The 24,918-nt window shown below is 38.7% G+C and overlaps 1 long non-coding RNA gene across 2 annotated transcripts in view; it reads left to right on the top strand.

Annotated features, from left to right (window-relative positions):
* The window catches only part of LOC128636295 (uncharacterized), a 39,479-nt gene that overhangs the window by 10,028 nt on the left and 4,533 nt on the right, over nt 1–24,918 (top strand). Inside the window, exon 1 of one of the 2 annotated variants that reach the window (XR_008398689.1) lies at nt 539–617. The exons of the other annotated variant lie outside the window; for it this stretch is intronic. This is a non-coding gene — a long non-coding RNA (uncharacterized LOC128636295). Of the gene's footprint in view, nt 1–538; nt 618–24,918 lie in introns of those variants that run through there. 2 annotated transcript variants of the gene reach the window in all.

The following is a 24,918-nucleotide window of genomic DNA, read 5'->3' as shown; positions in this document are numbered from 1 at the left end:
ATTCTCTTGGAAGAAGGAGCAGAAATACACTATTGGGATCTTGCTGAACACATTAGGAAATCCAATGAGCAAAAGGCATATCTGTGCAGCCACCAATCAGCAACTACCTCAAAGTAGACCACTGCTGCTCCTGAGCCTACCTAGATATGTTTTTCAATAAAGGATATCAAGAGAACAAAGCAAATTAGATAATATAAGTACATTGGGAAGTTGTTTAAAATTGCATTATCTGAATCTATATGAATCATACTGTTTTTTTTTTTTTTATATATAATCAGGTGTGCTGCTATTAAGAATGTACCAGCTCTCTTATTTTTTTTATTTTTTTTGGAGGAGAGAGAAAAATAACCATTAAAATCCTTATAATTAGGTCAGCGTGGCAAATTTTACAGTGTCTAGACTTTTATTTATTTTATTTTTTTTTTAAGTTCTGGTCTTTTTTTTCTTTCTTTCTCCTGCTCCTTTGAATTCCAGGGTGGTCACACTAATACCTTTGCCCCGGCAGGTAAGCTGAAGCCTGGATCAAGGTGTGGCATTCCTACTTTGATGTTGGTGTCACGCTCAGCTGCATCTCTATCTCTTTGGCTGCCATTAAGTCTGTTGTCGTGGGAGACCAGGTAAATCAGAGCTTGGGCTTCTATTCTGCCTTACAATCACTTTGGCATCCCATTATGGGAACTGCCTCTAATAATGTTCAGTGCACACAGATCTGTGAGTTGCACTAGTCAAATATATGTACTTGCTTGAAATGGTAAACTGTACGTCTAGATATTTTATTACTTAAACATAACAGCTGTGTTCTGAGGCGGAAGTTATTACTTTAGGTTCATTCAATTTCTGTCACTCCTACATGAAAAGATTATGACATATATATTTAACTGATGGTGCTCTACACATTTAAAGGGATATGGAAGTCTCATATTTTCCACCATGCATTTTTAACACCCCTGGCTGCCAGAAAGGATTTCACCAAATAGTTATGAAGCTCTTTCATGCAGCCAATGGGTTTCAATGGACATTAGATACAAAGTAAATGCTAGATAAATTGTTTTCATAATTAAAGGGACATTTAACACTTTGAGATGGTAAAAAAATTAAAGATAAATTGTATATATATATTTAAAAAAATGCAATATACTTTCATTATTTATTTTGACAATTGTGAGCATTTAAGTCCCTGTTACAAAATGGAAGTGAAGAACACTATTATATTCCACACAGCAATTGGCTGCACATTCTAGGGACCCATTTATAACTGTCCCTAATTGGCCACAGCAGAGAAGGTTACCTAAGTTACAACATGGCAGCTCCTATTGATTTATAGACACTAAAACTTTATACTTATTTTGTCACTATTTAAACAGTTTATGAAACTTTAAAAAATACATCTACGTTATTCTCAGACTAATCTTTACTTTTAATGCATCATTCTATCTAGCATTTGTTAAGACTAGCCTGAGAATAGTATTTTAATTGTGTTAGTTGTTTATACAATGAAGAAATAAATATTATGTCTAATTTACTTTCATTTTTATAAAGTAATAGGTGCTACTAGGTGCTAATGCTCAAGATAATTAGGGACGAATATAAAATAGTCAATAAAGTTTCCAATCTCTGAACTTTGCAAATGTTAAAGTAAATATTTTGCAGGGATTCCCCCAGCCTTTTTTTTTTTTACACAGTTCAATATTTAACCCCTTCACTACCGGGAATTTCAGAGAAGAACTCAGATAATTTTTAGCATTTTTGCTATCACTCCATTTAAACAGAAACAGTGCCTTGTTTTTTTTATTTACCTGTCAAAAACATTTTATTTTTTTTAAAGTAGACAACCCAAGGTATTGATCCAGACCCATTTTTGGTATATTTCATGCCACTATACCACCGCCAAATGCAATCATATATAAAAAATCGTTAACTTTTTCACAAACGTTGGGGTCGTCAATGAAATTATTTACATACCATTTGTGCAATCATGACACAAATGATTGTAAAAGCTTCTCTGGGATCTCCTTTGATCCGAAATAGCAGACATATATGACTTTGTCATTGTTTTTCTGTAATTAGAAGGCCGCTAATTGCAGCTGCGCTCCACACTTCTATTATTCCCGGCAGGTAAGATTGATTTTAGCATTAGTGTAGAGATTATCCTCCTACCTGACACTTCCCACCCCTGATCCCTACCTGATCCCTCCCAAACAGCTCTCTTTCCTCCCCTACCCCCCACTAGTCACCATTATCTTAAGTACTGGCAGGCAGTCTGCCAATAAATAGATTTAAATCATTTTTTTTTCTAATTTACTACAGTGAGGGATCCCCCTTACCCTCCACACTCCCTGATCCCTACCAAACAGCTCTCTAACCCTCCCCCTTCTAAATAGTATCCACCATCTTAGGTACTGACAACTGTCTGACATTACCTATTAAACACTTTTTTTTTCTATAATGTTTTTTTTTTTTTTAATACTTTCTCTAGTATAGTGGTCGTTCCCTCCTGCGATAACTAGTTAGGAATCCTAAACTAAAGGGATACCAAACCCAAATTTATTTCTTTAATGATTCAGATAGAGCATGCAGTTTTAAGAAACTTTCTAATTTACTCCTATTATCAACTTTTCTTTGTTCTCTTGCTAACCTTATTTAAAAAGCAGGAATGTAAAGCATAGGAGCCATACCATTTTTGGTTCAGAACCTGGGTTATGCTTACTTTTTGGTGGCAAAATGTAGCCACCAATAAGCAAGCGCTATCCAGGGTGCTGAACCTAAAATGGGCCAGCTCTTAAGCTTTAAATGCCTGCTTTTTAAATAAAGATAGCAAGAGAACGAAGACAAATTTATAATAGGAGAAAATGTGAAAGTTGCTTAAAAGTGCATGCTCTATCTGAATCATAAAAGAAAAAATGTGGGTTTTGTATCCCTTTAAGCCCACTTTCAATATAACTGATAACATGTTAAAGAATACTGGCCAAGAACTGATCCTTGGAGAACACCACTAGTAACTGACCCTTCATTTAAATGTACTCCATTAATTGAAACCCTTTGCCTTCTATCCTTAAAGGGACATTAAACCCCAAAAATGCCTTTCACGATTCAGATAGAGAATACAATATTAAACAACTTTCCAATTTACTACTTTTATTTAATTTGCTTCCTTTCCTTGTTATCCTTTGCTGAAATGTTATCTAGGAAAGCTCAGGAGCATCAAAGAATCTAGTTTCTAGCTGCTGATTGGTTGCTGCATATTTATACAGATTGTCATTGGCTCACCCATGTGTTCAGTTTAAAACCAGTAGTGCATTGCTGCTCCTTCAACAAATGAAACCAAGAGAATGAAACAAATTAGATAATAGAAGTAAATTAGAAAGTTGTTTAAAATTGTATTCTCTATCTGAATCATGAAAGAAAAAATTTGGGTTTCACATTTTGTGAATAAGTTTGTTGTGTGGGGCGGTGTCAAAAGCTTTGCTAAAGTTTAGATATGCAACATCTACCGATCCTCCTTGGTCTATTAATTTAGTTACATGGTCAAAGAAATAAATTAGATTAGTCTGACATGATCTTCCAGCAGTGAAACCATGCTGTCCTTTGTCTTTTTAGTTGTTTGTCTGAAGGAAAGATACAAGTCATTCCTTTAAAAGAGTTTACATTCATTTCCCTGCAATTGAGGTCAAATTGACTGGCCTATAGTTACTACCCTTTTTATGAAGAGGTACTACATTGGCAATTTTCCAGTCTCCAGGAACAACAGTGAATAATTAATAAATCACCTTATAAAGTAGCTATCACGGATAGAGGTTCTCTTAGAACCCTTGGATGAATATTATGTGGACATACAGACTTATTTAGTTTTATTTTTGATAAAGCCATTGAAACCTCTTACTCTGGAAAAAAGTACTACTCACATTCTTTAAATTAACATCCCTTAATAGAATTTCACTATCTTTACAATCTGTTGAAAAGACTGAACAATAGTAATCATTTAGACAGTTTTCTATTTGTTTATCTGCTTCCACTACTCTATCATCATTCTTGAGTCTTACTATCCAACTGTTAGCTTTTCTCTTTCTCTGATATATTTAATGACGGTTTTGTCACCATTTTTTACAGATTGTCCTATTTTCTTTTCTGCATGTCGTCTTGTGTTGGGTTCTCCATTTTTCCCTATCGTCTTCTGAGCCAGTTAGTTTGAATTTTTTATAGACTGTCTTTGTTGTCTTTACTGTATGTGCTTCTTTCCTTGGAAACCATATTGTTTTTATTTTACTTGTACAAACAAACCAAATGCAGTGTTCAATTGCATCTAGAATGGCGTTATTAAAATATTCCAACTCTTCTTGTACTCCTGTAATCTGTACAATCCCTTTTAGAGATTAATTAAGGCATACTGTATACATACATACATATATTTAGACATGTATATATATATATATATATATATATATATATATTAGCTCTTTCCATTCAAACACTTTATACCATATACCCTTTATTCCTTCTAACTTTATATTATTATTATTATTATTATTATTATTATTATTATTATTTTTTTTTTTTCAAAAGCTTTATTTAGTTATCATAAAACAATACATGAAAAAAGAAGATGTAATCACAAAGAACTTGTACAATACAATACAAGGGTCTCAATTATCTTATACTATTTTAGGTCATAGAGGCACTTAATCCAGGGATCGTATATCAGTTCATCTGAAGATGTAGTTCTTTTGTGGTTCTAGAAACACATTTGTTGTAAACAGTGAGTTCTCTAGACAGTATTGCAAATCTCTAGACCTCTCCAATATAGTCCTTTTCAGTAATATCGCCAGTTTATGGATGTATGAGTAAACATGAGAACCTTAACTTATAAGCAGTGACTTAATAACTATAGTAGTCATTCTTATATAGGTGTTGGAACGTACACCAAACAATATGCACATAACCTGACGTGCATTGAACTGTGAATGAACAACAGGTATTTAGAACAATAATAAGGGTAAAGGGAAGTAGGAAGTGAAGAAGAAAGAAATACAGCTGACAGGAAGGGGGAAGGAGAGAGAGAAAAAAGGGGGGGAAGGAGTTGTGTATATTGGTATTCTGAGTAGGGGTAGGGGGTGTTGATTTGTAGCTATTCATTTGTCAGAGTAAGGGGGAGGGGGTTCAAGGGTGTAAGTTGGCCTCGTATTGACAGTGGGAGTTTGTTGAATTTATAGTTCTATGTGTCCGGGGGTTTCCAAATTTCTAACATGTATTCGTGAATTTCTATTTTGTCATCCCACATATATCGATATCTCTCCAGCTGCAGACACCTGTCAATTTGATCTGTCCATTCAGCGATCGTGGGGACACTGATGGATTTCCATTTTTTGGGAATAAGAGATTTAGCGCTATTAAGCATTATGTAAAAAAGGTGTCTTGTGGGTTTGTCTGTTAGTTTAGGCAGACCATGGAAAAGCAGAAGGCCAGGTGTTCTAACTAGAGTGATATTTAGTTTGCAATCTATTATGTCTAAAGCTGCCTGCCAGAAAGGTTCTATAAGCCCGCAAGACCACCAGATGTGAAGAAGAGTGCCCTGTTCTCCGCATCCTCTCCAGCACCTCCCATCCGTCTGCTTGTATATCTTTTTTATTTTGTCTGGTGTGAGACACCACCAAGATAAATATTTGTAGTTAGACTTGAGGATTCTAGCTGAAACTGAGGCTTTTATGTGATTATGAAATATTTTCTGCCATTCCTTATCTTTAGGAGGGGGTGCAAGTTCTTGATTCCATTGTCTGGTGTAGCTAGGCATAGGTGTCTCTTTGTGTGATATCAGCAGGGGGTACATAATAGAGATGAGGTGTTTTGGTGTACGGTGCAGTAAACAAAGTGTTAGCTGTCTAGTTATGCCTTCCGTTTTTTGTGTGTCATAAGAAAGGGCTGTAATTGCATGTGGAAGTACCAGGAGAGTCTGAGGTTTGCGCGTTCGAGATCCTCTCTCTTCTTAATTTTTCCATCTGACAATTATCTGTGAAAGACTATTTGGTCCAGTTGTGTTTTATCTAGGTTAACCTGATGTGTGTTTGTGAATGGGATATCTGGATTGTTCACAAAAGGGGCAAGTGGGGAAGGGTTTGAGGATACATAGGGATATTCCACCAATGTTTTGTCCCACTGTAAAAAGAATTCCCATATAAATGGGTAACAATTAATTAGTTTGGGTCTAGTTTTAGTGGAGATCCAGCTCAAGGAGCCCAAGTTTTGTGTTTCTATTATTGTCCTTCCTATCTGGACCCATGTCTGTTTTGAATTATTGCTTCATTCTACTTGGTGTTGGAGGTTAATAGCCTTTTTATATACTAAGAGGTTAGGGACTCCCAGTCCACCCCTTTCTTTTGATTGGTAAAGTGTGTGCCTTGCAATACGCGGTTTAATCCCACCCCAAATAAACTCTTCCATTGTTCCGTGCAATTTTTGTAAAAAATGTGTTGGGAAAGGGATCGGGAGGGTCTGTAAATAGTACAGGACACAGGGAAGGATATTCATTTTAACTATTCCAATTCTTCCCAACCAGGAGACTTTCTTGTTCTTCCATGAGGAAAGGTCACTGGTGACCAAAGAATGTAAACGTGTGTAGTTAGTGTCAAAGAGGGCATCCACCTTTGGTGTAAGGTTTACGCCTAGATATTTTAAGTGTACGAGTTTGGACCTGCAACTGGCACACATTTGGCAGTTGGCATAATTCTGTTTGGGGGAGATCTATGTTCAGAATTTCTGATTTGGTTTGGTTTAGATGAAAATTTTATATCCTACCATATTCCTCAAATTCCCTTAGGGTCTTCGGGAGCTTAACGGGTTTGTGATAGATAACAGAACATCGTCCACATATAGGGACAACTTATGTTCCTGCTCCCCTATTTTGATTCCTGCAATTTTCCTGTTGTCTCTTATTTTCTGCGCTAACACCTCTATTGTAAGAGCAAATAACAATGGTGACAATGGGCAGCCCTGTTGGGTACCATTAGTAATACAGAAGAGGCTTGACAGGATATTATTTATTTTGACCTGTGCAGAGGGTTTGGAATAAAGAGAAAAAACCCTGTGAATAAAATGTTGTCCGAAATTCATCTTCGACAGGACGGCCCTAAGAAAGGTCCAGCCGACACAGGCGAAGGCTTTCTCTGCGTCCGTGGAAACGAGTATATTCGGAATTTTGTTGCACTGTGCGTAATTCACAAGGAGATTGGCTTTTATGGTGTTGTCCCTGGCCTCTCATCCAGGGACAAATCCTTCCTGATCAGGGGATATTAAATTTGGCAAGAATTTATTTAATCAAGGGGATATTTAATTTGGCAAGAATTTATTTAATCTGGTTGAGAGGATTTTAGCAAAAAATGTTATGTCCACGTTAAGGAGTGAAATAGGTCTAAAGTTTTCGGGATGATTTGCTGGCTTACCAGGTTTTGGAAAAGTAGTAATGGGAGCTAGTAGCATGGAGGGTGGGACGCTCTTTGAGTCATCCATTGTGTTAAACAAAGAGGCTTAACAGGGTGAAAAGATTGTTTTAAATAGCTTGTAATATTTGGCACTGAAGCCATCTGGGCCTAGGCTTTTATCTGTCTGTAAATTGTCTATGGTGCGGATTACTTCTTCCATTAAGATGGGAGCTTCAAGCTCTGCAACATCCTCTTGCGACAGAGATGGGAGTGTTATAGAATCTAAATATGATTTGATATCTGAGAGAGACGCATGTTTATCACAGCCCGATGAGGTATCTTTGGGATTCTGCAAATTATATAAATTGTGATAATATGTACGTAGTATTTCTGCTATAGCCGGGCTATCTGAACATGTGTGATTATGTCGGTTAAAGATAGAATGAATATGTGATTTTTATTGTTTTCTTTTTAAGGTTCTCGCCAATAATTTCCCGGGTTTATCCCCAAATTCAAAGTATTTCTGCTGGATTTTTAGAGCTGTTTTTTGGTATTCTATTGAATGCAAATCTTGTATTTCCAGTCTAGCTTGTTTGAGCTCTAGTTTGATTGAGGAGTCTGTAGGTTTTTTTTTTATGTTTGATTTCTAAGTCATGTATTTTGGATAGCAGGGATGTATATTTGATTCTGGTTTGTTTAGATAAGGAGGCTTTTTGTTTAATGAGTTTGACGAGCAATACACACTTGTGGGCTTCCCATACAATGTGTTCTGGTGTTTCATCTACCTCATTAAGTGTGAAATAATCTGATAGTGTGGTTTTGTCAGGTTGCCAGGAATCAGACTGAGACGAGAAGTGCAAAAATAATCACACCTTTATTAATAGCAAAAAATAATAAAAAGTCCACAAGTCAAATAACAAGCCAGGAATCCAAACCAGAGCTGGTAGTCAGACGAGCCAAGTCAGGAGCCAAAGCAAATAGTCAGACGAGCCAGAATCAGGAACAAGGAAAACAGCAGAGTCAGGAACAAGCCAGGGATCAGGAACCAGGAAGGACGTCAGACAGCCAGGTAATACACAGGAACTCTCACAAACAGGTCTGAGACAACGCAAAGGCAAAGCATACTGAACAGAGGCTCTTTAAATAATAAGTGATGACATCACAATTCTGAGACTGCATCCTGTCTCACAAGGATGATGCACACCAGTCTGGCCATAGGAAGTGCAGGAATTGAGCAGCATCCCCCACAATGAACCATAGTCAGGAAGAGAGGTGAGTAAAATGGCTGCCAGCAGCACATGGCAAACACAACAAGGAAAAAACCCTGACAGTACCCTCCCCTCAACGACCCCTCCCCCGCGGGAGGACAAAAGGCTTATTGGGGAAACGGGCATGGAAGGCACGGAGGAGGGCAGGAGCATGAACATCAGAGGAGGGAACCCAAGAACGCTCCTCCGGACCGTAGCCTCTCCAGTGAACCAAATACTGTACACGGCCCCTGGACATACGAGAGTCAATAATGCTGCTGACCTCATACTCCTCATGGTTGTCAACAAAGATAGGATGGGGATGAGGCAACACAGTGGTAAACCGATTACAAACCAATAGTTTCAAGAGGGAGACATGAAAAACATTGGAGATGCACATAGCAGGAGGAAGGTCAAGAGCGTAGGCCACAGGATTAACCCGTCGGAGTATTCGAAAAGGACCAACATAAAGGGGAGCCAATTTATTGGAAGGCACACGAAGGTTCAAGTTGCAGGAGGACAGCCAAACTCTCTCACCAACCTGGTAGGAAGGTGCTGGCAGACGCTTACGATCAGCCTGGAACTTTTGGCGCTGCATAGAACGATGAAGGCAATCCTGAATCTGCACCCACGTGGAACGGAGTTGCCAGAGATGCTCCTCCAAAGCCGGAATACCCTGAGACATGAATGAATTGGGCAACAAGGATGGTTGAAACCCATAATTCGCCATGAACGGGGATATCTTGAAGGAAGCATTAATAGCACTATAACGAGCAAACTCTGCCCAAGGTAACAGTTCAGACCAATTATTGTGGTGATCTGAGACATAGCAATGGAGGAACTGTTCCAGAGCTTGATTAGACTGTTCCGCAGCCCCATTGGATTGAGGGTGATATGCAGAGGAGAAGGAAAGCTGGGTCCCCATTTGAGCACAAAAGGAACGCCAAAATCTGGAGACAAACTGGCTACCCCGGTCCGACACTATCTCCTTGGGTAACCCATGTAAATGGAAGACCTCCCGGGCAAAAATTGAAGCAAGCTCCTGAGCGGTAGGCAGCTTCATCAAGGGAATGCAATGTGACAATTTAGAAAAACGGTCAACCACCATAAGGATAACAGTATTGCCATTGGAAACAGGGAGCTTGACAATGAAGTCCATGGAAAGATGTGTCCAAGGATGGTCACCATTAGCAATAGGTTGAAAAAGACCCACAGGAAGATGTCGAGGAGTCTTATTCTGGGCACAAACTGAGCAGGAGGCAACATACGCAGCAATATCAGAACGAAGACCTGGCCACCAGAATTGTCGAGTGACAGACCAAATCATTTGGTTCTTGCCTGGTTGACCTGCGGCTTTAGGATAGTGGTAAGTGTGCAAAAGTTTAGTTCGAAGATTCTCAGGAACAAAACACTTACCACTAGGTGCATTGGTTTGTGCAGCCAGGATCTCCTCCCCCAAGGGAGAAGTCAATTTAGTACGTATGGTAGCCAAAATATGGTCAGGAGGTATAACAGGAGTAGGTACAGACTCCTCTTTGGACAGAGGCGAAAATTGTCGAGAGAGGGCATCAGCCCGAACATTCTTACTACCAGGCAGGTAGGAGACCACATAATTAAACCGAGACACAAATAGCGCCCATCTGGCCTGTCGAGGCGACAAACGTTTTGCTTCAGATAGATAAGTTAAATTCTTGTGGTCAGTAAGAATGAGCACTGGCACGCTAGTACCCTCGAGAAGATGCCTCCATTCCTTAAGTGCCAAAATTATGGCCAGTAATTCCCTGTCGCCAATTTCATAATTGCACTCCGCTGGAGACAATTTCTTAGAGAAGAAACCACACGGATGCAAGGAACCATCAGGCGTAGGACATTGAGACAAGAGGGCACCTACTCCAGTCTCAGACGCATCAACCTCAAGAATGAAAGGCAGGACAGGGTTAGAATGAGCCAGAACTGGAGCGGCAGCAAAAGCAGTCTTAAGACTATCAAAGGCCTTAATGGCAGTAGGTTACCAATGGAGTGGATCATTCTCTTTACGGGTCATGTCTGTGATAGGTTTGACCAAGGAAGAAAAGTTTTTAATAAACTTTCTATAGTAATTGGCGAACCCCAAAAAACGTTGAATAGACCGAAGACCAACTGGGCGAGGCCACTGCAGAACTGCAGTTAACTTGTCAGGATCCATGGAGAACCCTGCAACGGAGATAACATAACCTAGGAAGGTTACTTGAGTCTGATGGAACTCACATTTCTCAAGTTTACAAAACAGGCCGTTCTCATGTAGTCTCTGAAGAACCCGTGTAACATCAGAACGATGAGCCTCAAGTGTGGGTGAATGTATGAGGATGTAGTCTAAGTACACCACAACACACTGTTGCAACATATCTCGTAGGACATCATTAATAAATTCCTGAAAAACAGCAGGAGCATTACATAGGCCAAAGGGCATTACAAGATACTCATAATGCCTGCTCCTGGTGTTAAATGCTGTTTTCCATTCGTGACCCTCCTTAATCCTAACAAGATTGTACGTTCCTCTCAAATCAAGTTTAGTAAAGACCGTAGCTCCCTTGAGGCGGTCAAAGAGTTCCGTAATAAGCGGAATAGGGTAAGCATTCTTAATGGTAAGACGATTAAGATCCCTATAATCGATACATGGTCTTAACTTGCCACCCTTTTTCTTCCCAAAGAAGAAAACAGCCCCTGCAGGAGAGCAGGATTTGTGGATGATCCCCCATGACAGAGCATTGGCAACATACTCCTCCATAGCACAATTCTCTGCAACAGACAGTGGGTACACACGGCCCCAAGGAGGAATGGCTCCGGGTTGCAGGTCTATGGCACAATCGTAAGACCGGTGAGGAGGCAAAGTACCGGCACGCACCTTGTCAAACACGTCTAGGAACTCTCGGTACTCCTCTGGCAATTGAGAAACCGAAGAAGTGCACAAGACTTTAACTGGTTTCCGAAGACAAGTGGAAATACATTGCGGGGACCACGACAAAATTTCGGACCTGCACCAGTCAAGACTGGGATTATGCTTTTGGAGCCAGGGATAACCCAGAACTACCAGAAAATGCGGAGAGTTTATCACCTGGAACTGGAGGGTTTAAAAATGGAGAGCCCCAACAGCCATGGACAACAGAGCAGTTTCGTGAGTAACGAGTGCGGGCTGAAGGGGCCTGCCATCAATGGCCTCAATAGCAAGCGGAACGGACCGAGGCAAAACAGGAATGGAGTGCTTTGATACAAAAGCACTGTCAATGAAATAGCCCGCAGCACCAGAGTCAACAAGAGCCTGGGTGACTATGGAGGAGTCCACCCAGGAAAGGACAACCATGACCAAAGGTTTCTCCTTAAGCGGTTCTGGGGACGAGTATAAACCACCCAAGGTCTGCCCCCGACAGGACCTTAGTTGTGAGCGTCTCCCGGCTGTGTAGGACAAGACTTCAAAAGGTGGCCCTGTAACCCACAATAGAGGCAGAGCCCCTCCCTCCTCCTAAAGGCCCTCTCCACCGTGGAGAGACGCGTGAATCCCAGCTGAATCGGCTCAGCAGTACCTGGTGACTCGGGACCAGGAGGCATGGGAGGAGAGGGAGGCATGGGTGGGAATGAACACGTTGGAGACAACAGAACAGGAGGCTTCCGCAAGTGCTCCTTGAAAGAGGGCCTCTCTCTGAGTCTGATGTCAATTAGGATAAAAAAAGACACCAATGCCTCGAGATCCTCTGCTAAATCTCTGGCAGCAACTTCATCTTTAATCGCATCAGAGAGCCCATGAAAGAAGGCGGCAACAAGGGCTTCATTGTTCTAACCTACCTCTGTGGCAAGCGTACGGAACTCAATAGCATACTGAGCAACAGATCTTGTACCTTGCTAAATGGACATGAGTCGTTTAGCAGCAGAGGAGGAGCGAGCTGGAACATCAAATACCCTTAGAAAGGAGGCCACAAATTCAGGGTAATTAGAAATCACAGGTTTATTAGTCTCCCACAAGGGATTAGCCCAGGCAAGAGCTGTGTCAGAGAATAACGAGATGAGAAATCCCACCTTAGCTCTGTCAGAGGGAAACGCCTGAGGTAACATCTCAAAGTAAATGCCCACCTGGTTCAAAAACGCTCTGCACGGAATAGGATCGCCTCCATATCGCTGAGGTAGAGGTGCAGAACCGGACATGCTGCTGGTAGGCATAGGTGCAGCAGCAGAAACAGGAGCAGCCATAACTTGCGGGACACTTTAGTCCAAATGTGCAGTGCGAGTCAGCAGAGTTTGCAGTGCTAGTGCAAATTGATCCAAGCGGTGATCCTGTACATCGATCCTGGAAATGATGGCAGGTAAAGGTGGATTATTAGCACCATCAGGATTCATGGACTTTGCGTAATGTCAGGGTGCCAGGAATCAGACTGAGACGAGAAGTGCAAAAATAATCACACCTTTATTAATAGCAAAAAATAATAAAAAGTCCACAAGTCAAATAACAAGCCAGGAATCAAAACCAGAGCTGGTAGTCAGACGAGCCGAGTCAGGAGCCAAAGCGAATAGTCAGATGAGCCGGAATCAGGAACAAGGAAAACAGCAGAGTCAGGAACAAGCCAGGGATCAGGAACCAGGAAGGACGTCAGGCAGCCAGGTAATACACAGGAACTCTCACAAACAGGTCTGAGACAACGCAAAGGCAAAGTATACTGAACAGAGGCCCTTTAAATAATAAGTGATAACATCACAATTCTGAGACTGCATCCTGTCTCGCATGGATGATGCACACCAGTCTGGCCATAAAAGGAAGTGCAGGAATTGAGCAGCATCCCCCACAATGCACCATAGTCAGGAAGAGAGGTGAGTAAAATGGCTGCCAGCAGCACATGGCAAACACAACAGGGAAAAAACCCTGACAGGTTTCTATTTGTGCTCTAATTGCCTGATTGTTAAACATGAAGTCATCAAGTCTCCAAATAAAGGGATGTTCTGGTATGGTAGGCCATTTCGGTTTGCATATTACTGGGGCATGGTCTTACCAAGTCATGGGAAGTATTTGGATATTTGTGACCAATGCTAATGTGGATTGATCAGTGAAAATATAATCAATTCTAGTGTATAGGTCGTGAGGGTGAGAGAAAAAAGTGTAGTCTTGTTGCGTTGGGTATTGGAATCACCACGTATCGTGGACTGCTAGTTCCTCAAGTCAAGAGTTGCACTGTTTAACAATTTTCTTCAGGGTAGAGGCTATTGCCCTGGATATGGCCAATTGAGGGTCTAGGAGGAGATTAAAGTCTCCGCTGAGAATCAGCGCTCCTTTCCGTAGTTCCAGGATTCTGTTTGTCATAGTGGTCATGAATTTGTTTTGATGTTGGTTAGGGAAGTAAGTATTAACCAGAGTGACCATTCTGTTATGTAAGGTACCCACTACTATTAGGTACCTTCCCTCTGGGTCTTTTTCTATGTGTATTAAAGAAAAGGGAGAGGAGTGTTTGATTAATATTCCCACCCCGTTCTTTTTTGTGTTACCAGATGCAAACAAAGATGTTGAAAATTTTAGGGTTGGCCCATTTTGGTTCATTGCCTCTCTTAAAATGAGTTTCTTGAATAAATATTATGTCACAGTGCAGTCTAGTAATGTCTCTTAGTAAGTGTGACCTTTTCTCTGGGATATTGAGGCCCTTAGTGTTTAATGTCATCACTGTCAAGTTATGTACTTTATGTGTGGTCATTTTGGTAAGTAGGTATATAAATGTTGGAGGGGAGAAAGAAAAAAAAAGGGAGGGAGGAAGGGGGATGTATATAAAGGGGGACTAGGAGATTAGAGGAGCTTAGAAAGTAGTATATCAAAGAGTTTGGAAAGAGAAAGTGGGGGTGAACAAGAGGGATAGAAATTGGCAAAAGCAAGCCCAGATGCTTATTAGTGGTTAGGAACCTTTTGGAACAATTCAGCTATTGCTCCGCCAATAAGTCTGGACGTGGTAGAGATAGTTAGTATAGTTTGCGTAAAGGAGAGTTTAGTGAGAACAGGCAGTAATGCAACCTATTTTGGCTATAGCAAGTGAAAGAGAAAAAAGAAAAGAACAAGAAAGTGTTGGTTCAGTATCCCCACACCCGATTAAGTTAGTATGATGTATTATTAATCATTAGGATCATCTACACCTGAGCCAGTCAGGTAACATTAGTCTACGTGGATTTATCCTCAAGTGAAAACATCTAGTCAGATACGAAATCATCATGCGCACCAATCAGGAGCCTAGGATATATTACAGGCTTATACATTCAGCATAAATCTGTATGTTATACAAACTTTTCTTAACATGTTATTAAATATAAACCTTAGAAAATGAGACAATTTGTCTCAAATGGGGCAACAATATGTGGACGTGTCCCGCCCAGAAAACTGCATTGTAAACATAATCTGATAACTTGCAACTTGATTATTCTCAACGGAACATAAACAAGTGATACATAAAGAATACCACTGTGTCCTGACTAACGTGAGAGCATATATTGACACTGTGTAACCACATTGCCTGTTACTTTTCCCACCTTTACAGTTGTGTACGATTATCAGTTGATAAAGATGTATGGCTTTATTTTCCCCAATAAGAATAGTGGTATGTTTAGTAGTCACCCCAGGCCTTAGTAGGGTAAATGTTATTAATGTCATTTCTCCTTACCGGTACCTGTGCATCTATATACTCTGTATTAGAGATTATTATTATTATCGGTTATTTGTAGAGCGCCAACAGATTTTGCAGATGCTCTATTATATAAATAAGTCGGTGGAAGGACAATTGGGTATTTTATGTACAGCTAGCGATGATATATTTGTGTGTCAAGGGCAACATACAGCATTACACATGTACAGTGCTACATTATAAAATAGTCTATACTTATCAGCAACATAAATCTGTACGTTATACAAACTTTTCTTAACATGTTGTTAAACATAAACCTTAGAAGATGAGTCATTATGTCTCACATAGGGCAACGGTACATAGACATTTCCCGTCCAGAAAACTGCACTGTAAACATAAGCTGATAACTTGCAGCTTGGTTATACTCATTCTAGACATGAACAAGTGCTTCTTAGGAATTACCACTGTGTTCTAGCTAACGTGAGAGTGTATATAGATACTGTGTGTCTACATTGCCTGTTACTTTTCCCACCTCTACAGCCGTGTGCAGTTGCCAATTGGTAAAGGTATGTAATTTATTTTTCCCCTTAAGTGTAGTGGTATGTGTAATAGGCGTCTCGGGCCATATTAGGGTTGTTGTTATAAATGTCAGTTTCCTGATTAATATATATGTATCCATATACCCTATGCTAGAAATACCCTGCTATATGGATAAGACAGTGAGACAGCAATTGGGTATTGTATGTACAGTTAGCGATAACATATTTGTGTGTCAAGGACAACATATGGCATCATACATGTATGAGGATACATAATTATATAGTCTATACTTATCAGATTCTTCCTGAGGGATCCCATGACCCGCATCTGTAGGTATAAAGATTCTTGCATGCTTTTTTAATGTTTACTTAGCGGAAATGCTTTCCAGTGTATCCTGTTCTTGCTGGGAAGTTGTCGCTTTGTTGGGTGATTGGATGTCGATCGCCAGTACTTTACAGAATTCGGGCAGGTCCATTGGCATCCTGTACATCGCCTGTGTTCCATTACGGGTAGCTATAATGCACACCGGAAAGCCCCATTTATATTGAATTTTGTGCGCTTGGAGCTCTGTGGTGATGTATTTAAGGTCCCTCCTCTTTTGTAGGGTGATTTAGTTTAAATCCAAGAAAATCTGTAGGGGTATGCACGCATGTGTCACATTTTTTATACTTCTTGCCTTTTGGGTAATTATGTCTTTGTCCTTGTAACTGAGAAATTTAATTATTATATCCCTTGGGGGAGCTTTAGGAGAGGGCCTTGGTCTTAGGGCCCGATGAGCTCTTTCTATCGGAACGTCTACTGAGTTTGGTGTTCCTTTTAGAGTTCTAAACAGGTTTTGTAAGTAGCCCTCCAGGGATGTATTTATAATGGTCTCTGGGACCCCCCCTTATCGGGATGTTGTTCCTCCTTCCCTGTTGTCAAAGTCCTCTATCCTAGACAACAAGAATTGAATATTTTCTTCATGGTCTTGTATATGTTGGGAGTTGGTTCTCACTTGTTTCTGTAGGGTCTCATGCTTATTTTCAAGCGTCTGGACCTGTTGGCTGACTTGGTTTAGGTCTTTTTTCAAATCCCCAAAAAGCGTTCTCATTTCAGTTAATACGGTATAATATCATCTTTTGAGGATATAACATTTAGGTCTTCTCTAGTTAGGTATTCTTGATGCTGTAAATCTGGCACAGAGACTGTGGTAGTTGCCAATGAGGTAGGGGGAGGCGAATCTGTGCCCATTCCTTCGGTGCTTGGCGTTGCCAGTCTGAGGTAATAAGTGAGGTTTGCACTTCTAGGGCCTTTGTCCGTCTTGTTATTTTTCCTATTGGACATGTTTCAGTTATTCCTAGGGCAGACAGGAATTTTGTTTTATAATTCCCCCTAAAGATAGACAATGTTGTAAAGGTACTGTGACTGCTCACCCGTCATGGGAATGGTATAAGTTTTTATTAATATCTTTCCTTCTCAATACAATTTTTGCTAACAGCCCTGAGCATACGTATTGTCAAAATTGGTTGTTGGAGACAGGGGCCTTTATATTGTCAAAGTATTGCAATATTTATCTTTGCAGATCCTCTACCTCATCTGATAGAAGTCAAACTTCCTATCTATGCCAAGTGATCTCTTGCAGGCCTTTGATGTGTCTGTTATGTGTACATAAGCTCCAACTACATTATAAGCCTGTCACACGTGTACCCGGGAGTTGCCTCGCGGTATACTGGTCCCAGATTACCGTTAGTGCTGAAGGTGTCTGCTCCTTTAGTAGCCGTTCGGCTGTGTAGCGGAGGTTCGTGTTTGGTGCTCTTGGGCTTCATCAAATTCTTGCAGCATGGGTTATTGGATCTCAATCCACATTTTTAGACTGTTTGCCTAACTATTGACCCTAATATTCAGTTAAGCATCAGGTGTGGGGCTTAAGAGCCGGGAATCAAGCAGCTATCACCCTGCGTGGCCAGGCTCCGCCCCCAAACTTCATTTTTTAAATATTTTTGTGAGCATTTTTTTATCAAATAGTGTATATATGAGTGTAACTTTTTATTTTAATGTATTTATGTTGTGCAACTTTTTTTTTAATTCCCTTGCCCTTTATGCAAGGTCTTTAGTCTCGCTAACCCGATGAGCGTAAAATGTGATTGTGCTGTCACATTTGTGTTCACTTTCAACTTGTAATATGAGCACTAGTTAACGCAGGTGAGATATTTCAATATCATATGCACTGGTGCACTGATGCTTTCATTATTTATTGTGCCCCATGTTCATGTAATTTAGCTCTGGAGATTCAGCAAATTTTAATTCCCAGAATTTAATTGGACTCTACTTTCTTATCAAGGCTAACTATGCTACACATCAGTTCCTAATTGGATTTATCAGATAACAACAGCAAAACAAAAATATTTTATACTAATATTATAGCTGGGGTTAATCTTGTTTGTGGTCTAAAACCAAGATTGTCTCCTCCAAATAAGGTAAATGGTGGGGGGAGTTTGGATATTTTTTTTATTATTATTATTTTATTAGAGGATCAATTCAAGACATACAAGTGATAAGTGGCAGTAAAAATAAAACAGATAATACACATCCATATAACTTCAAAAGTATATAGCCTAAACATGTTAGAAAATGTGTACATTACATGCGTATATGCTAAGTCGTAAATTTAGGCTTTACATTATTTGCCTGTCTAGTTGTATACCTGCAGAATGACTTATGAGACCACTCTTGGACCCCTCAGTAAAATAGAAATTGTGAAGTTATAGCAGGTAATTCTTAACAGTGAGAGACCACTCGGGGGTCCCAAATTTGAACCTCTTTTGTTTTTATTAGATATAGGAAATTCCCCTGGTGCATAGTAGGAATATAAATTTGGTAAAGCAGGGGAAAGGGAACTATGGGATAGTAGGAACATTGCTGTATATATAAATATATGCAATCCAATGAACAAAATAATCTCCCTGTAGTAAAATATATCAGCCACTCTTGGGCTGTTGGAATAGTAAATAAAGGGAAAGATCTCTCGTTCCAATCTACTGTCAATTTACTGTGTAAATAAACTAATAGTGACCTTAGACTGATCAGGATAGGCAGTATTATAATTTAGGGTACTCAGAGGCGCTCAAATGTTTCACACTGCACTTTCATAAAATTTATGTAGCCAGGTCCGCTGTTTCGGCCACCGGCCACCAACAGCAGGATAGGTTTACGTATAAAAACAGAGCCGTGAAGGGTTTGAACCTTAATGTTGCTTCTGCCTATACTAGATTGGAAACACAATTTAAAAACTGTTTATACTAATACTTCTAGATTGGTCCTAGGAACTGGAAGGATGTATGTAGCATGCATTTATCCACAGATAGGAGATAAGTTGTATAACCATTTGTTATGACACGTAATGCTGAGCAAAGTAAAAATGCTGCATGCAGTTATAGAATAGATACTCTTAGTAGTAGCCAAAATGTGCAATCTCTGAGAATGTCTAAATTAAGGGAAGAGGTTTAAGATATTAGGCTATTAACTTTCTAGGACAATGCTAAGATTAGGGATGATCAAATTTATAGCTATAGTACATCATGTATGGTATAAATTGGAGGGTCAGCATACATAAACAGACATGATAACAATTTATCTTTTGATTAAAGATGGTCTGTGCTATATAGATCCATTCTTATCTGAAGAGAATATTACAAACCAACCTTAGGTTATGAGCATACAAGAATCTGCATACAAACTTGAAGTGTGAAAAACGTATAAAACAATCAGCAAACTTGGAATAAATATCAGCATGAACATAGGGTTTGCCAAAGTTGGAGTCCATTCTGTCGGCACTCAGCATCCAGTGTCCTTACTCAAGGGCCGCTTGTAAGTGATGGTGCAGGGGGAAAGCCTCCCTGGGTCCCATAAGGCTTTCCAGACTGCTAGAAGGCAAATGGATAGCACCTCAGTCGGCAGGATGGATCTTAGGTGTCCATAAAACAAAATGCCTCCAGCTCAAGACAAAGTCCCGGTTGAAAAGGTAATTGCGTGAGAAGGGGGCATCGGATTGAGTTGCACAGCAATCAGATCCTTGCTTCTATACCATCGTCGGCCATGCAGTTCTAGGATGTGCTGCTCAGTACAGGGATTGGTCTCAACAAAGGTTTAGATCGCAATGTCACCGGTCTCCTCAGATCTATTGACAGTGATACCACAGAGGTCCCCAGCTATCATTATTTGAAAAAGAAGGCATCTAAGCTTTTTTTTGTTTCAGTACTTTGGACAGCACTTTTTTATTGGTGGATGAATTTATCCACCAATCAGCAAAGACAACCCAGGTTGTTCACCAAAAATGGGCCGGCATCTAAATTTACATTCTTGCATTTCAAATAAAGATACCAAGAGAATGAAGAAAATTTGATAATAGGAGTAAATTAGAAAGTTGCTTAAAATTTCATGCTCAATCTGAATCACGAAATACATTTTTTGGGTACAGTGTCCCTTTAATAAATATCTGCAGTAAAAATTTTATTAATTTGTTCTAAAAGCATTAAGACTTGGCTGATATGTTATTCTACAGCAACACAACAGAAAAGTCTTTTAATTACAAGGTGTTTACTGACCCTTTAACTAGCAAAAACAGCTATTTCTTATACAAAATAACCCTAAAAGAGCAATTTACCATTCATTTAATACTGTGCAGCTGGTATAAGTAGTCATTGGTAACACATTAAAGGGAAACTAATTTTACAGTACACCGTCCCTTTAATAATAATATTATTAATCAGGGAGTTGTATATACATTTCTGTATATTTCTATACATTCATATCCACTTACATATCTAATTATTACCTTTATATTGATCGTTTAAGAGACATTCAGGGACTGCAACTACTTTTCATGAAAAGGACTGAAGCATGAAAAATACTACACAGACCTTTTGAAATGTTACCCATGAGATCTTTGTTAACCACACTGACCACAAGCTGGCACTAATAAGATCATTAACTGTCCATGGTGTGATGACCGGTGTGCCCCAGTGAAAATAAACTAGATAACTGCTGTAGACTATATTGTATGCCTTTAGCATATTAGTGAACTAGTCCGAATCTATAATGCTGTTGTTTTCAGAGTGTAATACAGTTTTCTTGCTTTGCTCTGTGATATTAGAAAAGGGGATTTTTAACAAAGAGTAAATAACTATTTGTTATCTTTATTTAGTGACCTTCCTAGATTCACTAAAGTTTGTGGGTCTGTGAAGCTGGTTCCCATAATGACTAAAGCCCCAAAGCAATATCACGGCTTCCAATCATATCAAAGACCCAATGCTGCAGATATGTTACCTGTGTTGCTACACAGGCAAAATCCCATTACAGCCCTCTCTGGAATCCAAGGGGTTAATCTTACCTGAACTCTAAACTTAACTCTATCTGTTGCCCAAAAACATTAATCAAAACTTTAACCTAACACCAAAACCTTAACCTAATTCTAGCCCAAACTATAACTCAAACCCCCCACAGTTATATTAATATACTTTTTACCTCTGTGATTACCTTGCATCTAAGCCTCTGCCCCTTATTTCAGTTCTTTTGACAGACTTGCATTTTAGCCAATTTGTGCTGGCTCCTAGATAACTTCACAAGCATCAGCACAATGTTATCTATATGACACACATCAACTAACACCCTCTGGTGGGGAAAAACTGTCAAAATGCATTCATATAAGAGGCAGACTTCAAGGGCTTAGAAATTTGCATATGAGCCTCCTAGGTTTAGCTTTCAACAAAGAATACCAAGAGACAAAGCAAAATTGGTGCTAAAAGTAAATTGGAAAGTTGTTTAAAATTACATGCCCTATCATTAAGAGTATACAATTTTAAACACCTTTCCAATTCACTTCTTGTAAAAAAGAATGTGCTTCATTCTGTTGGTATCCTTTGTTGAAGAAGCATCAATGCACTACTGGGAGATAGCTAAGCCAATAAAAAAGGCATATATGTGCAGCCATTAATCAGCAGCTAGCTCCCAGTACTGGTGTTACTACGTCTAACTGTGAATGCTTTTAAATAAAGGATACCAAGAGGATAAAATAAATTAGATAATAGAAGTAAAATGTAAAGTTGTTTTAAATTGCTTTGATTTACATTACCTTTAATCATAAATATAACCCTAGTTCTAACCATAACCTTGCTCATACCCAAACCCCCGCCCTAACGCAAATCTTACTCTTAATCAAAACCATAACCAAAGTACTAACCATAACCTAGTACTAACCATAACCATAGTACTAACCATAACCTTGTACTAACCATAACCACAGTACTAACCATAGCCTAGTACTTACCCCAAACCCCTGCCTTAAACCTATGTTTAACCTAAATCCTAGCCCTAACACAAACCCTACTCTTAGTCAAAACCATAGTCCTAATTAAAATTGAGTACTTACCCAAACCCCAGCCCTAACACAAATCTTACTCTTAATCAAAACCATAACCATAGTACTAACCATAACCTAGTACTTACTCCAAACCCCTGCCCTAAACCTATGGTTAGCCTAAATCCTAGCCCTAACACAAATCCTACTCTTAGCCAAAACCATAGTTCTAATTTAAATTGAGTACTTACCCAAACCCTAGCCCTAAACCTTATCTCAAATCCTAGCCTTACCGTAACTTAAACCCTAGCTACAGCCTAAACCCTGGCTATAACCCAAACCCTAATTCTAAGGTTAACCTAAATCCTACCGCTAACACAATCCATACTCTTAGTCAAAACATCAAAGGGACACTGAACCCAAACATTTTCTTTTATGATTCAGATAGAACATGCAATTTTAAGCAACTTTCTAATTTACTCCTAGTATCAATTTTTCTTCGTTCTATTGCTATCTTTATTTGAAAAAGAAGGCATCTAATCTTAGGAGCCAGACAATTTTTGGTTCAGTACACTGGACAGCACTTGTTTATTGGTGCTGTCCAATCAGCAAGCATAACCCAGGTTGTGAACCAAAAATTGTCCGGCTTTTAAACTTACATTCTTGCTTTTAAAATAAAGATAGCAAGATAATGAAGAACAATTGATAATAGCATTAAATTAGAAAGTTGCTTAAAATTGCATGCTCTATCTGAATCATGGAAAAAAAAATGTTGGGTTCGGTGTCACTTTAACCATACTCCTAATTATAATTGAGTACTTACCCAAACCCTAGCACTAAACCTTATCTCAAATCATAGCCTTAGCCCTAACCAAAACCCTAGCCTTAACCTTAAACCTAAGGCTAACCTAAATCCTAGTCCTAACCTAACCCCACAAAAACATTAGCCCTTAAAAACCCTGGCCCTAAACATAACATTACCTCTAATGCAAAACCTAGTCATAACTAGAACCATAGCCCTAACCTTAAAACAAACCTTACCCATCTTTTCCATGATGAATTATTTATTTGTTTTTGTCTATGCACATGTATAGAGCATCGTACCACCACAGAAAATTATGCCTTTTACACTACATCCACTGATTGGCTTTACATCCAACAGTTTTTTGTTTTTTAAATAAAGCTGCATGCCAGCTAAAGGTTGCAGAAACATTTTAAATATGCATCAAGGAAACATGCATATTTTTTACAAGTACCGATTTCCAGTCTTCATAGGCAATTGCAAGTGATGCATTAAACTTAATGATGCCCCTTTAATGCTATTACTAATTACAAATAACTTGCTGCTCTCCAGGAAAAATCCATATTACAAAATATCTTAAAATTACTTTTTTTGCTATTTAAAAGATATACAAAGCTGTCATTCATAGGAAATAAGCTGTGTCCACTTCAGCCTTAATCACTGATTAAATAAAATATCTACAGTATATTTTCCTCTACACTGAGAAGCTTTCTGACTATTGTACTGAATAAAAGGGCACTGAAAAGAAAACAGATCAATGCTTTTTTTTTTAATTATTTATTTTTTGCTTATATCTGCCACACTTAAATTTAAACCTTACCCTGCAAAAACCTCATTATTTGTGTCAGCTGAACACAAAGGATAAAAGGGAATTATAAGGGAGGCAAATATTCATAATAGATATTTGGTTAAAGAACTAACTTCAATGCAGAAAAAAAAAAAACCTTGAAGCTGCATTGATAAAATAGAAGTTTAGTATTAAATAATAAAGTATGTTTATTAAATGAAATAACACTGTTTTCAGAAGGAGAAAAAAATGTGCTTTTGTTGTAACATACATAACCTAATTTTTGGCTGTTCTTATATATCCTTATAAATGTTTACAGATGTTTTTATATCATGCATAGTTTTTAAAGTATTATTTAAGGCAATATAGACAATTATTAAAGAGAAATTAAACATTTTGTAACCTGTGTTTTTAACAAAATGCTGCACATTTTCTTTACCAGATATTTAATTGCAGCCTTTAAAAAAAAATTTTTTAAAAAAGCACAAATTTTACATACACCAGTTTCATGTCCCCTTAATTGAGAACATAAACTATTATTTACTATGTACTTTGACTACAATATAGCAAACAAATTCAAATTTCCTACCATACATTCACAACTGTTGGTTTTACTTATTTGATAAAATTTGTTTATTTAAATTATGTTTCGTTTTTTTTTCTCTTGTAGTACAAATTTTGCTGAAATTCGATTCTGGGTAATTAGAGATTAAAATAGAGACATTTAGGTCTCAATTACAATTCTTTAGAAAACTTTAATGATTTTTTTTTACAAAATGTACCTTTAAAGTCAGTTAGGATATTCATATGTAAATGACTCAATATGCTTTTCTAAAGGATAGTGATCGACTCTTAGAGAGATAAAATTATGGGAGAGGTCCAGGTATTTTGTTGTCCAGTGGTTCACCAAATAAAATAGTAGGTTCAAATTTGATCTGTATGCTATTTCTATTACTGCTATACTTTTTATTCTTAATTTACTGTATCATACCTAAACTTTCTGTCTTTGAGGAAAGGATATGGCACAAGAATATAGATAGATGATAGATAGCCAGAGAGATAGATAGATAGATAGATAGAACACTAAGATATATCTCATGCAATAATTCTCTGCAAGACAGTGGAAATATCTATGCAAGTGTAGTTATTAGTGTGGACTACAAAGAGTTGTATAACCTA

Source organism: Bombina bombina, chromosome 1 (genome assembly GCF_027579735.1).
Source record: "Bombina bombina isolate aBomBom1 chromosome 1, aBomBom1.pri, whole genome shotgun sequence".
NCBI lineage: Eukaryota > Metazoa > Chordata > Amphibia > Anura > Bombinatoridae > Bombina > Bombina bombina.
The sequence above is the reverse complement of the archived record's forward strand: the minus strand, read 5'-3'. Positions and strand labels throughout refer to the sequence as shown.